The 13,872-nt window shown below is 38.5% G+C and overlaps 1 protein-coding gene across 5 annotated transcripts in view; it reads right to left on the reverse strand.

Moving 5' to 3' along the window:
- Positions 1 to 13,872, reverse strand: part of ARL15 (ADP ribosylation factor like GTPase 15) — a 427,836-nt gene that overhangs the window by 235,389 nt on the left and 178,575 nt on the right. The gene's annotated exons all lie outside the window — the stretch shown is intronic.

Below are 13,872 nucleotides of genomic sequence, written 5' to 3' on the forward strand. Positions count from 1 at the left end.
TAGAAAAGAAAACTCAAAGATTATAATAGAGCACAAGAAAGTGCTGTCATAGAGGTACTCATTAGGTCCTCTGGGAGCAAGAGATAGGCATTTCATCTAAAGTGGGGCAATTCTTTTTTAATTTCATTTTTTAAATTTGAGATGGGTTCTCGCAATGATGCCTAGGCTGGACTTAAGACTCAAGTGATTCTCCTGCACCAGCCTCTTGGGTAGCTGGGACTAAAGGCACACACCATGGTGCCTGGGGGGGCAAATCTCTTGAAAGAATAATATCAGTAGCCAAACAGCTCCCATTTATTAAACACTTCCTATCTTCCAGGTACTAAGTGTTTTAAAAAGAAAAGCTCATACAATTCTTACAACAATCTAAGGAGGGAAGTATAATTGACTAAGGCTTTGAAACTAATTTTCAGGTCCTAAAATCTGTGATTTCACCATTATACTATACGAAAATAACTAGGTATATATTTAATAAGAGGATCAAGGACATTTGATGTTGAGTAATGTTAAATATGTGAAGACATGCGATATGAGCAGGGTTGATGCATATCAAGCAGGGACCAACTAAGAAAACAAAACAAAAATAAAGAGGAAGTTTAAGCCAGAGATTATTTAATATAGGGAATTCATTGCTTAGGTGGTGGTGGAACTAAGGAAACAGCAGGGGTGCTGAGATAAGTAACATCTTAGGTCCGGTTCCCTAGACACAGAGCCTGAGATGGCATTTCTTGTACACCTGATTTAGAGGGAGTGCTGTCAGGAGAAACTAGAAGTGAAAGAAGTAAGCTAGAATGGGGGAAGAAGCTAGGCAAAGATATTGTTTCAGAAATCTAGCCTCAGCTTGATGTGATGAGGAACTCTAGAGCACGGATTGAACCACAGAAGTTGTCTAGTCCAAAGGCAAGGGGGCTGGGCTATTATACCCTTGTATAGTCACTAGCCATCCCTGGGGAGCAGGAGGAGATTGGGGCATGATCTCATAATCTCCCAAACATATTTGGTTGGTGCAATTACTGTCAGCCAAGGGCAGGCCTCTGGAGAAGAGTACAGGTGTGAGTCATTAGCAGCCAATACCCGCAGCAGCTGGGACATGGATGCGCTGGCCCAGTAAAGGAGATCTGGGTAGGATACCAACAGCATCTGCTACAGGCTACATCCAGACACTATCCATATACTCGAGAACCATCCATAAGCAGAGGGACAAAACTGGAGGCAGTGTTGCCCGGTGGTAAGTGTTTAAAACAACAAAAATAGTGTGCATGTGTATCTGTACACAAGCTTGTTATAAATTTCACTAACATAAAGGATGTGCAGCACAGTTTTCATAGTAAGACTCAATGCAGCACGCTTTATTGTAAATTCCACATAGCCAACTAATGCCCACAGAATGCTTTCGTTGAGTTTGTGTCCACAGAAAACTAATGGCTGCAATTGACAAACTAATGTAGTTCTGACATGAATACATGAATGGTGGCTGCTCAAAGTGTTTTTACGTATATTAAATCACTTACCCATGACAGTCTAATGACTATCATGAGGTAAATGCTGTTATCAATCTCATTTTATCAACAAGGAAACCAAAACACAAAACGATTATGTAACTTGCCCAAGGTTACACACCTAATAAATACATTTAGGTCTAATGTGATTGAGATAGAGATCATGGACTAAAAGGGCAATGAGGCTAAATAAAGAACTATATTACCACATAAGCTAGGAGAAAAGAAATGGAACCCTATTGGAACAAAAGGTAAGTAAATGCCTACATACATTAATGGAAATATGTCCAAAAACATTTCCCAACTGGTTAATTCAATGGATAGTTATTAAGTACCTATTCCATCCATACAAGTCTCTGAGCTAGGACCTAAAGAGATATTTAGAAAGCCATTATTCCTCTTAACTGAAACCATCAAATCCTGCAAAGTAATACAAATTACAATGAGGCCTGCAAATATAGCAGGTGGAGCAAATACATCCACACATTAGATGGTGTCCAGTGAGTCAGGTATAAAGAGAATTTGGTTGCATGTTTTAATAGAGCTTGTCCCTTGGAAACACACAGGACACCAGGAAATTCAACTTCTGCAGTCAACTCTTTCAATGAGAAACTATGTTTTCATTGGCCACATTTAGGAGTACATACGGTACCTGAAAATAGTGAGACACACACACACACACACACACACACACACACACACACCCAAAGAGAAATACCATAACTTTAAAAAATGTCCCTTATATGACACAATGTATGAATAATATATTAATAGTGAAAAGATCCTTTTCTTTAATCTCCTGCTACAGTCTTGTGCCCAGTCTCAGCATTCCTTTCATCATCAATGCTGTACTTGGAATTCTAAATTCCCATTTTGCCTTCTGCACATGGCTTTGGTCAGCAGCAACCTAACCCATACCGAGACCAGGGCACTTCACCAGCAACGAGATGAAGAATGGTATGCGGTTGTTCAGTCCAGCTTAGTGGGCCATGGTTTAGTTACCAGATTAAAATAAGAAATGGCTGTGTCATCAGTCCAGCTGCCAGGTGCTTTGAGGAGTGAGCCTAACTGGGAAGGTTAGGGACACCTGTCTGATGACCACATTCTCAACTCCCAAACCAAATCCAAAAGAAGTAACAAACACAGGAAGTGATGTCTTACAGCAGGCTAAGGCCACTCTTAGTCTAGTGACTGAAAATGCCATGCTCTGTATGTAATGTTGGATGCTGTGTCTTCCCCTTCCCTACAATATCCATCTTAACCATTCTTTACAGCCTATGGCTCTTAAACATGCATGCTCATTTGAATAGAACATTCTGTCCCTTCCCGTTTCACTGGAGCCTCTCACATTTTCTGGGAAGCAGCACCATGTAGTGGAAAAGAACACATGGTCTTTGGAGTCAGATAATCCAGAGTTCTATAGATCTGCCACTTATTTGCTGGACTTCAAGCAAAACGCTTGTCTTCTCTGTCTCAATTTCTTCTTCCATTAAATGAGGATAATAAAGCCTAAAGAGTTAAATGAGATGACGTCTATAAATACCTTACAAGGTTAGATACAATGTGGTATGTAGGTGTGGTAGGGGTGGGTGATGACTATATGTTGATCATCTTTTATTTCCCATGTGGATATTCACAGTAGATCTCACTGTAGTCTGGGGACTTTGATTTTCTCCAGCTCAACAGTAACCATTGTCTTTTTGACTTAGTTTTCTGACTGCAATTGCAACATAACATGGTTAAAGAGCAAACTCAAACCTGGTCTATGATTTGTACATTTAGATTAAAAAGCAAAGGGGTAGTCCTAACAGTAGTGGGGCTGGGTGAGGGTGTTGCCAAATGTCCTAATTATCCAACATCCAATGTTGCCTCACTAAAAGTTGGAATAAACACTTGGGAATGTAAGCTCATCAGGAGGGCCAAGCAGCAGAGTCTGGCTCAAGGTACCACAATAAGAGTAGAGGGAGAACACAGGAGCATAACAAGTCCTCATTGTGTAAATTCATTTCTGTGGCACACTACAGATGTTAACACATCCTCTCATTATTTATTAATACATCCATCCAACAGATATTTACTGAGCACCTGGCACCACCCTAGGTGCTGAGGAAACAGCAGGAAACAGACAAAAATTTCAGTCTTTATACTGCTCACAGTGAAGCCAGCCTATCATCATAGAGGTTAAAAATCCCAGGTACTCATCTGACCAACTGGGACCTAACAAAGGTCTGCAAAGGTCTGCGGAGAACCTCTGAAAAAGACTTAGCTCCTCAATAAAAAGAGATGCCCAAAGAAAGCCACTTCTCTTACAGTTTTTAGATTTTGTTGAGTGTTAAGCTGAATCTTTGAACAGCATCAGCCTTCTAGCAATCTTGAAGGAGACATATCTACACACTGAGGATGACAGAATAGGAAAAGAGAAAGAGCCTGGGTCCTCGAGCATATCCCTGAGCAGCAGAACCAACCACCTACATACATTATAAGGACTCCTTGTTATGTGAGCACAGTAAATGCCTGTTACTCAAGCCAATTTTAGCAGAATTTGCAACCAAAAAGATGCCAGGTTCCCTCATGTTAAATTAAAAGGCTATGAATAGGTTCCTTAGAGTAGTTCTTTGAAAGATGTAACCAATGAGCTTAAAAATAGGGATATTCAGGAATCAACAATAAAAACAGGTACTCAAAGTTATCCCTGTGGAAAATCTGATCTCTAGACCACTGCTGTCCTGTTGAAATTTTTGCAATGATGAAAATATTCCACATCTGTGCTTTCCAGTATGGTGGTCACCAGCCACACATGGCTATTGAGCACTTGAAACGTGGCTAGTGTCACTAAGAAACTGAATTGTTTGTTTCATCTATTTAAAGTTAAAACACCACATTGGATAGTGCCGCTCTAGACATTTCCATAAGTGACTGCTGACATAAGAGACTGCTAGAAACCACTAAGACAGGAGCAGATACAGAGATCTCATCCTGTCTTTGAAAGGAAGAGCACAGGGCCTTGCTGGTATAGGAGGGGCTATCCAACAGTGGGTTCCCAGAGGGCAGTTGCTGAAGGACTTTGCAACAGGCCAACCAAGACTGCTGCCAGCCACACTGTGGTGGTAGAAGAGTCAGGATGAGAAGCTCAGCTGTTCTCCTCTTTCCATCATCTTACCACAGTCTTAAAAAATTAAAAGTAGGTAAGAATAAATTCCTTCTGGAAAACTCAGTGGGACTGGAGACCCATAAACAAGACAATTTTGGAGAACTTGAATTGTAAGTGGGTATTCGAATGTTAGTGAATGTTGTAGCCTTAGAACACAAGTTACCTCAGCAGTATTATTAACACTTTAAGAGGAATGCTTCCCAACATGGGAGATGAAAAGGAGAAAGAGAAAAGCAATACTTTTAAATTCTTTTTAAACTCCTCCCACCTACAAAACCTCAGCCTTTTAGATTGGTGATTCTTTGGACTTTTTTTCGTCTTTTAAACAGACTCAATCTTTTTTTTCTTTTTTTTTTTTAAATAAACAACTAAGAATTCAGGCAGGACTAAGACATACATATCTAAACTCAAATTTTTATTATGGACTTTCCCACCCATACAACAAAACAAGCCAAAGTACAGGAAAGTAATTTAAGCCCTCCCACTAAATAGTCAAGACAAAGTTTAAATATATAAAGATTTCAATCTAAAGGGAGATGTACTTTCCTATTTCACTTTTCAAACAGTCAAAAAACTAAGAGTCAAAAAGACAATGGTTACTGTTGAGCTGGAGAAAATCAAAGTCCCCAGACTACAGTGAGATCTGCTATGAATATCCACATGGGAAATAAAAGATGATCAACATATAGTCATCACCCACCCCTACCACACCTACATACCACATTGTATCTAACCTTGTAAGGTATTTATAGACATCATCTCATTTAACTCTTTAGGCTTTATTATCCTCATTTAATGGAAGAAGAAATTGAGACAGAGAAGACAAGCGTTTTGCTTGAAGTCCAGCAAATAAGTGGCAGATCTATAGAACTCTGGATTATCTGACTCCAAAGACCATGTGTTCTTTTCCACTACATGGTGCTGCTTCCCAGAAAATGTGAGAGGCTCCAGTGAAACGGGAAGGGACAGAATGTTCTATTCAAATGAGCATGCATGTTTAAGAGCCATAGGCTGTAAAGAATGGTTAAGATGGATATTGTTGGGAAGGGGAAGACACGGCATCGAACGAGATTGCGGGGGGGCAGCAGAGCATAACCTTGGAGGAAATTAGGAACAGGTGGATTATGGGGCACAGTGAGGAGAATGAATGTGAAATAGAAAATCTCAGTTAGTGACAAGTAAATGGCTAGTGTGAAAACAGAATATGGATGGCTTCATAAGTCAGGCAGAGTGTCTAGATTGGATTCAGCAATTAATAATTATTATACAGTCCTGCAAAAAACTACCTGAGGCGGTTTTGTGTTGTTGAAGGACCCTGTCTCCCACTCACTGCCTGTTAATACTTACATTGAACAGTACCATCCACCCACACCTGCACTTCCTCCAGGTCCAAACTGCCAAGCACAAACAAATACCCCCCATACTCCTGGATGTATCGCTAACTGCAAAACCTAAAAGATTAGTTTAGTAAGGTATTTCTATATTTATTAGAAATCTACCATAAGAAAATGTTGTGAGAAAAGAAGAAAAAAAAGTTCTTCCTTCCTCCAAAGGCTAGAAGATAGTCAGCAAAGGAACCTTATTTTGCCTTATTTTGAAATCCCCAGTACAAACAGTTTGAGAGATGCCTACGAGAAACACCAGTGGCAGAGTGGGACGTAAAACAGAGAAAGAGATAATAATGCACAAAAGGAGGGTTTATCAAGCCAGAGACAGCTGTGGGTAACAAGAGTTTAATCTTGCTGGAACGCTGGGAGCTATAGCACAGAATAGATGCTAGGGGTAAAGGGGTTGGGTCTTAGCCACCTCTCCCGACTCTGCCCCCTCGCCTATCAGTGGTGGCTTGAAGGCTGTTGAGGAGGGCAGGCTTTAATTTCCCAGCACTTCCGGTTTGCCCAAAGCACTCAAGCAAAGCAAACTGCAGTAGTCAGAGACCCCCCACTCCCACCCCAAAGGCACAGGCTATGAGAAGGCTTCTGATACCCACAGAAATGGAGTTACAGCTGGGACACCAACAGGGCTTCCCTCAGCTACCCAATGAAGAGCATTAAGTGTCGCTTTAGGCTGTTTGACTGGGTGGTGGCTCTATAGCAGAGAGCATAAAAAATACAATCCTTATTATTGGAAGTAAAACTAAGACTTGGTTTATGTAACATCCATATACTTAGCAGAAGACAGCCAATAAGTCTGCTAACGGTAAGCAGCAGTTCTCAAAAGGTAGTCTTCAAGACCCTTTCGGAAGGCACAGGAGATCAAAACTATGTTAATAATTACACTAAGACATTATTTGCTATTTTCACTTATGGTACAAAAGCAATTGTGAGTAAAGGTGATTCAGCACCGACAGAAGTACTGGCAACAAACAAGGAGTCACTGTATTCTTGATTATCACATACTTGCAGGGGCGGAAAAAGCCAGTTTCACCCAAGAATTCCCTTAATATGGCAGTAAAAGTTATTATTTTATTAAATTAGCTCTTAAACACACCTTTTAAAATATTCTGTGTGACTAAATGGGAAGTAAGCAAAATACATTTTTGCTACATACCAAAGTAGACAGTTGATTTGACAATAAGCACTTGTACAACTGTTTGAGTTGTAAGCTACTTCACACAACTCCATTTTTACTTGAAATTTCAACTGACAAACTATGATTATTCAGATTTGACTGTTTGATAGACATTTTCTCAAAAATAGATGTGCAAGCTTGTCATTTCAAGGAAAACAAATGATAGTATTTGTTGTCAATGATAAAATTTGTTTTCAAGCAAAAGCTAGAATTTTAGAAAACTTGTTTCTGCTAAGCTTTAAGTGAGCTTGACAGCTTTTCAGTGATGAGATTGGTGGTGATATTAACAGACAGATATTCATAAAGTAATCTGTAAACATTTGGAAGCTCTGCACTACTCAGTGAACCAATATTTTCCAAATGATGCATGCATGATATTATAAAACCATGCATAGATAAAAAAATACATTCAAAGTACAAGAGAGACCAATGCAAGTTAATTAACTGAGTACAAAAAGTTCCCTGATAAGGTTTTCAGATTCCGCATTACAACTGATTAAGAAACAACCACCTGTTGAAGAATTTCAGTGTAGTATCAAAGAAGACAATCAACAGTTACCTAAAAAGGTTATTAAATCATGCCTCCCTTTTTGAGTTATCTATGTGAGACTAGACTTTCTTCATATACTTCAACTCAAACAACATATTAACAACAGATTAACTGTAGAAGCAGATATGAGCATCCAGCCCTCTTCTATTAAACCAGATTAAAAAGATTTGCCAATTTTCTCACTATTTTTTTGTTTTCAAAATTGTTGATTTTCATTAAAAATGTTATTTATATTAACATGTTATGAGCTTATTATTCCTTTATAAAAATTTTTAACATGCTTTAATTTCTGACATGGCACATATAGATACTCATTGTCTTTAATGTGAGAAAGAGCCATTTAAGATCTACTGAAATTTAGGCATAAATTTAGAGTTAGTTTCTAGCGGGAATAAAAGTCTTACTTTAAACTATCTTTATTCTAACCTTGGCTGACTCAAGTCCCAAGATAGAAGAGCTGGAGTTGGGAGGGCAATCTCAAAACTAAGAGGTCTACCCAGGAAGCATCCTAATCTCCTTGGTACCATTATATCGGAATTCTAACCCAGTGATCACACACTTTAAGGCCTAGAAAGATTACTGAATTGTGTGTTGCCCAGGAACTTTAAATGGCATGCCTCCCAGGAGATTCCAAGGTAGGTGGTCCTCAGCCTACTTTTTATAAAACAAAGTTCTACATACCATACAAACTGATATGCCAGTTGCCCTCTCCTCACCTTATCCTCCCTCAACACTTATTCTGGATGTCTATGTGACTCCAAACACAATTTTACATCATTATCTTCGATGTCAATTCCTAACAATCGCAGTGAGGACCATGTCTGCATTCTGACATTGGCCCCTCCTTTATGTTCTCACTATGGTTCATGCCTTCATCACCTTCCAGTTGGATCAGTAGGATGACCTTCCAACGGCTCTTTGCACAGCTCCAGTTAAATTACTCATACTTGTCACTATGGTTTCAATGTCCCTTCAAAAATTAAGAGGTAGAACCTTTAAGAGGTGATTAAGTCACAAGGACTTAACTTTCAAAAATGGATTGATGCTGCTCTTTTCGAAATGGGTTCATTTCAGGAGTTTTCTCCATTTTCTCCTCTCTCTTGCATGCTCTCTCATCATGTGATACCTTCTGCATATTATGATGCAGCAAGAAGACCCTTGCCAGATGAGACCCCTTGAACTTGGATTTCCTAGCCCTACCGAGCCAAATAAACTCCTATTGCTTATAAATTACCCAGTCTCAAATGAATCAAGATACTTATCTAGAAAACTAGCACAAACTATCACAAACATACTAATACTTGTCCAGAAAACTAGTTCAAATTATATCACTACTCTGCTCAAAAACATGAAGTGCCTATAACTTGAAGTTCTCAAATGACTTGATTTAGCATTTATAGTTCTCCATAATCTGGCTCCACTTTGCCATTCCTACCATGTTCCTCTGTTGATCTCCTTAGATACTCCACAAATGAGCAAAACGTTTTGCTCTCCTGGACCAGACCCAAGGTTCCCACCCTTATGCATTTGGTTTTGTTATCTCCTTTGACTGGAGTTACTACCATGTGAGTTGTCCCCTTAGTTCTTGTACATTCAAACCACTACACGTGCTTCAAGGGCCACATCAAGTGTTGCCTACTCCACCAAGCTTTACCTGATCTTGCAGCTGGGAATAATTTCTAAAAACCTTCTGGTCTGTTTCTCTTGGTTCTCCTTGTAACACTTTCTACCCTGTAGCATAGTAATCTAAATGCATAGTTCATCTTCCTGATTACACTGGAAGAACCATATGGGAGTTTCGTGCATTTTTGTGTCTGATTCATCACCATACTCTGACCACATCTAACCCATAATGGAAACTCAATAGTTTTTAAAGAATTAATCTTTTATAGAATACTTATTCTGATTTCTCAAAAGTAGAATGTAGAATTTACCAAGCAAATCATTCTTTGCTATACAAATAACCTATCTTTTTGGTTGATGGTGGTGGCTTGAGTAAAGTTATTAGCAACTAATTTTTATGTTTCTGGTACATATCCAGTTCTGCAAGGAATCTCTCATTCAGCATCTGATATTAAGAATTCCTTAAACATATTTACAATGAAACTTCACTCTACTCATAGGCCTTTCTGAGAGTCCTGTCGTAGTATTTGAAAACATGCAGCCATAATACAGCATGTGCTAAGCACTGGTACTAAAACCACAAAGTACATTAACCTATGTTCTTTGGGATACTTTTTGATTCTATCCTATTTATTAACCTTTATACTGTTCTGATGCCCAACAGAATCAGTACCCAAGAGAAACTGAAAGCATAGAAAGAAAAAGTTGTGGGAACAGTTCTGGAGAAATGTTCCCTTCCGTACTCCTGCAAAAGCCAACAGCTGACTCCTTAGAAGACCCACAGATGCCAAGGTGATCACAACTTACATAGTTCCAAATGTTTACTAAGCAGCTAATTCTTGAGCTATTGGCATGACACAAAAAGCAAAACACTTCTGTGGTATTCTAGAAAATCTGGTGGCCAGACTAGAAAAGCTAGTGGGAACAGCTTTGCTGCAATTGACATTGACCAAAGCAATAAATTGGGAAGAGCCAAAATGGAGACTTTCTGGCTGATAGAAAGATATTTGTTGCATACCCAGGATGAAATAAGATCTTTCAATAATGCAGAAATGCTACTGCTTTCTAGCACAACTTGCCAATTTCCCCAACCAGTATTTTTTCTTTTTTATCAGAAACTTTAACTTACCAATCCTGTGACAAAACTGATAAAGATGCAAGAGGTTCTAGATTAAGACAAACTCACAGAAAAAGTTAAAAACCATCTAATGTCTCATCCTATATAGCATAAAGTATAATTAGAGTCACATACTATAAGCCTTGATGCTCAAAAGTGGAATACTAAATTTGTCCCTCACTTTGAGTGTTTTTTCTTCTGTGACTAATCAGACCTCAAAACAAGTTATTACCATATTTACTCACATAACAAAATCTTAAGAGAATTATGCTTGCTCTACAACATATGACTGCACTCACATTTGCTCTTTCATCTTTTAACTGTCTCTATGACATTCTTGTTGGAAATGCTTATCAGAGCTCCTAAAATGAGAGTTCCATTTCTCCACTTGGCCCATTCCCTTTGATCTAGTTGTTGTCCCCCTATTGATGACAGGCCACCCAACATCATGTTCAGGCTCAAGCATAAAATAGTGAATGGCAAAGGAAACGTCTAGATTTCAGGGAGGTGACATTAATGTTTAATTTTATAATGTGCATAAGCTAATATACATTATAATTTGAATTATGTAATTAGATAAGTCAATGCACTTTATAAATCATAAATAAATTTGGGCAGCTCTAAGTTTAGGGATCAAGTATGTTCTAAAACTTTCCAAAGCTTCTAATTTTTTTCAGAATTCAGTACACAATTTTCCTTGAAAACAAAGCAGTGAATGTCAGGAGTGAGATTCAGCCCTGAAGGACAGAATGATGGTAGAGTGATGAACAGCATGGACTCTTACTGAGTTCAAAGCCTGGCTCTGCCACGTATCATCTAAGTAACATGAAAACTCAGCTTAATTGTTCCAAGCCTCAGTTTCCCTCTCAATAAAAGAGAGGAAAATAATAATACTTAATTACCTCATAGGATTGTGAGGATTAAATAACTTTTTTCACACAGTAGGTAGAATATGCTAGCTGTTCATAAGTGTTAACTGTCATTTTGTTGTGGATGTTACTATTATCATTTGGCCACCATTTAAGCCTATAACTCACATAACCACTGAACTAAGAACTAACTCAAGTTAGTTCAGTACCTAGCAGTAAAAGTCTACCAGATGCTGAACAAAAGAGGCAAAGAATAGGTTTTATGTAATTCCTGAGATAACCAATGTTATAAAAAATAAACCAAAGTTTTTACTTGGGACAGACCCTTTCTTTTTCTGTTCAACTAACTTTCTCCTATGTCCTGTATCACCTTCAGCCTCAGTATTTTATAATCTCCAATTTCTTCCTCCCTCATTGCTGTCTAGATTTCTTCCCTTGACTAACACCAAATAAGAAATTTCTCCCCTTCAGACGAAAATGCATGTTCTTTCAGTACAGGTGTCTTCAACTAGACTTGAACACAAACAGCATGATTAGTCATGTTAACATCCAGGTGACACTCTTATGAAAACCAAAACTGATCACTAATACAAACTGGTTTTGTCCGCATGTGCGAGTGCATGCGTGTGCACATGTGTGTGTATACGCATACCTTTGAGAGCTGATATTACCCACAAGGCTGACATACAGTATACATACACATACATATAAAGCTATTATTACACTTGATGACATTTCTCTTTCTTTTGTTATAAAGCATAGATAACCAAAACTTGGTACCATTTTTTTCAACGGCTTGCATGGTTGCACAAATAAGAGCTCAGGCAGCATGGGTTAAGGCAGGGGGTGCCATTTGTAGGCAAGTACTCTTCTTTTTTTCTGTCAAGTAGATTTTTAAATAAAATATAATTGAATTGTGAATACGAGAAAAGCAAACACAAATCTAAGCACAAAATGGGCTTTTTCTTAATAATTCTTGTAACTGTTTATAACCCACTTTTTCAGCCTTTTCAAAGCTTTTGCTTAAGCATTCTAATTTCACCAGTTACCTGTCTCCAACGCTCTACTAAACAACTTTTATGAAATAAAAGTGAGCACAAATAAAAAAATGAGCACAAGATTCTCATTTGTGCTGTTCATCACTGTGTCTCCAGTATCTATACAGAATCTGGCACAGAGCAGGCCATCGATATCTATTGATTAAGTTAATTAATGAGTGAATGGGAAGTGATTACGTAAACTATTTACCCATCGATTCGAGGATAAGAAGTCTCATTTTTATATAGTCTAAAATAACTCTTACTCACACCCTCTCTTCTTTTTATATTTCTTTCTCTTTTTTTTTTTGAGATGGAGTTTCGCTCTTTTTGCCCAGGCTGGAGTGCAATGGTGCCATCTCGGCTCACTGCAACCTCTGCCTCCCGGGTTCAAGTGATTCTCCTGCCTCAGCCTCCCAACTAGCTGGGATTACAGGCACCTACCACCATGCCCAGCTAATTTTTTGTATTTTTAGTAGAGACAGGGTTTCACCATGTTGGCCAGGATGGTTTCAATCTCTTGACCTCATGATCTGCCCGCCTCGGCCTCCCAAAGTGCTGGGATTACAGGTGTGAGCCAACGTGCCCAGCTCCTTTTATATTTCTTATCTGAAATACTGTTTCTTCTCTCTGAGCTTCTTTCTAAAGCGGTACAGTCCCTTTTTTTCTATTCTCAGAAGCAAGCTTCCCCTTTGTGCTTTGAAATTGCCATTTTAAAGAGGATGCTAGTAACATGATCATCCTATTTCAGACAATTCTAAATGAATAGTTTCTATAAGTGAAGCTGGATGAATGAACCATTAAAATCATGTCTTAAAGTGATCAGGCTTCCCTCTTTACACAATTACTATATATTAAAACAAGACTAGCCCACTCCATCACATGTACCATCAAGTAGGTTTCTTCATACTTAATCATATCGCTAAATCAGTCATTGCCAACCTTCTATCTTATGCTCTGGAATGCATCTTACTGTCTCAAGAGGCAAGTGGAACTCTCAAAATGAAATTAATTTTAATTAACTTTAAAATATAAGTGTGAATGTGTCATACAGCACTTGGAAAGAGAAGGTTATACAAAAGAGAGTGTCACAGCATTAAAGGAGTAGGGATCAATGCACTAGCCAAAAAGAAGACAAATGACTTTGAAACATTGCCTGAGGTTAAGCACTTCACTTCCAAATACAGTTTCCCATGAAGAACACACTCAGGAGAAAAGGGAGAGAGACAGTGTAATTTGAATGATGTTACACCTACTGTCTAAATTTTATTTAGATTAGGATAGTTAAAGACTATATTTGCCTGAGGACAGAGACTAGGCTACATGAGAAGAGACATTTATTGGGTATCCAGTAAGGTTCCACAATGCTGAATTTTCTTACAGTTCTGATATTAGATTAGGACTTATTTTCATAGTTGACTGATAAGAAGATACCACTCCTTTCATGCTCTTCTTATT

Source organism: Pongo pygmaeus, chromosome 4 (assembly GCF_028885625.2).
Source record: "Pongo pygmaeus isolate AG05252 chromosome 4, NHGRI_mPonPyg2-v2.0_pri, whole genome shotgun sequence".
In the NCBI taxonomy this organism is placed as follows: Eukaryota; Metazoa; Chordata; class Mammalia; order Primates; family Hominidae; genus Pongo; species Pongo pygmaeus.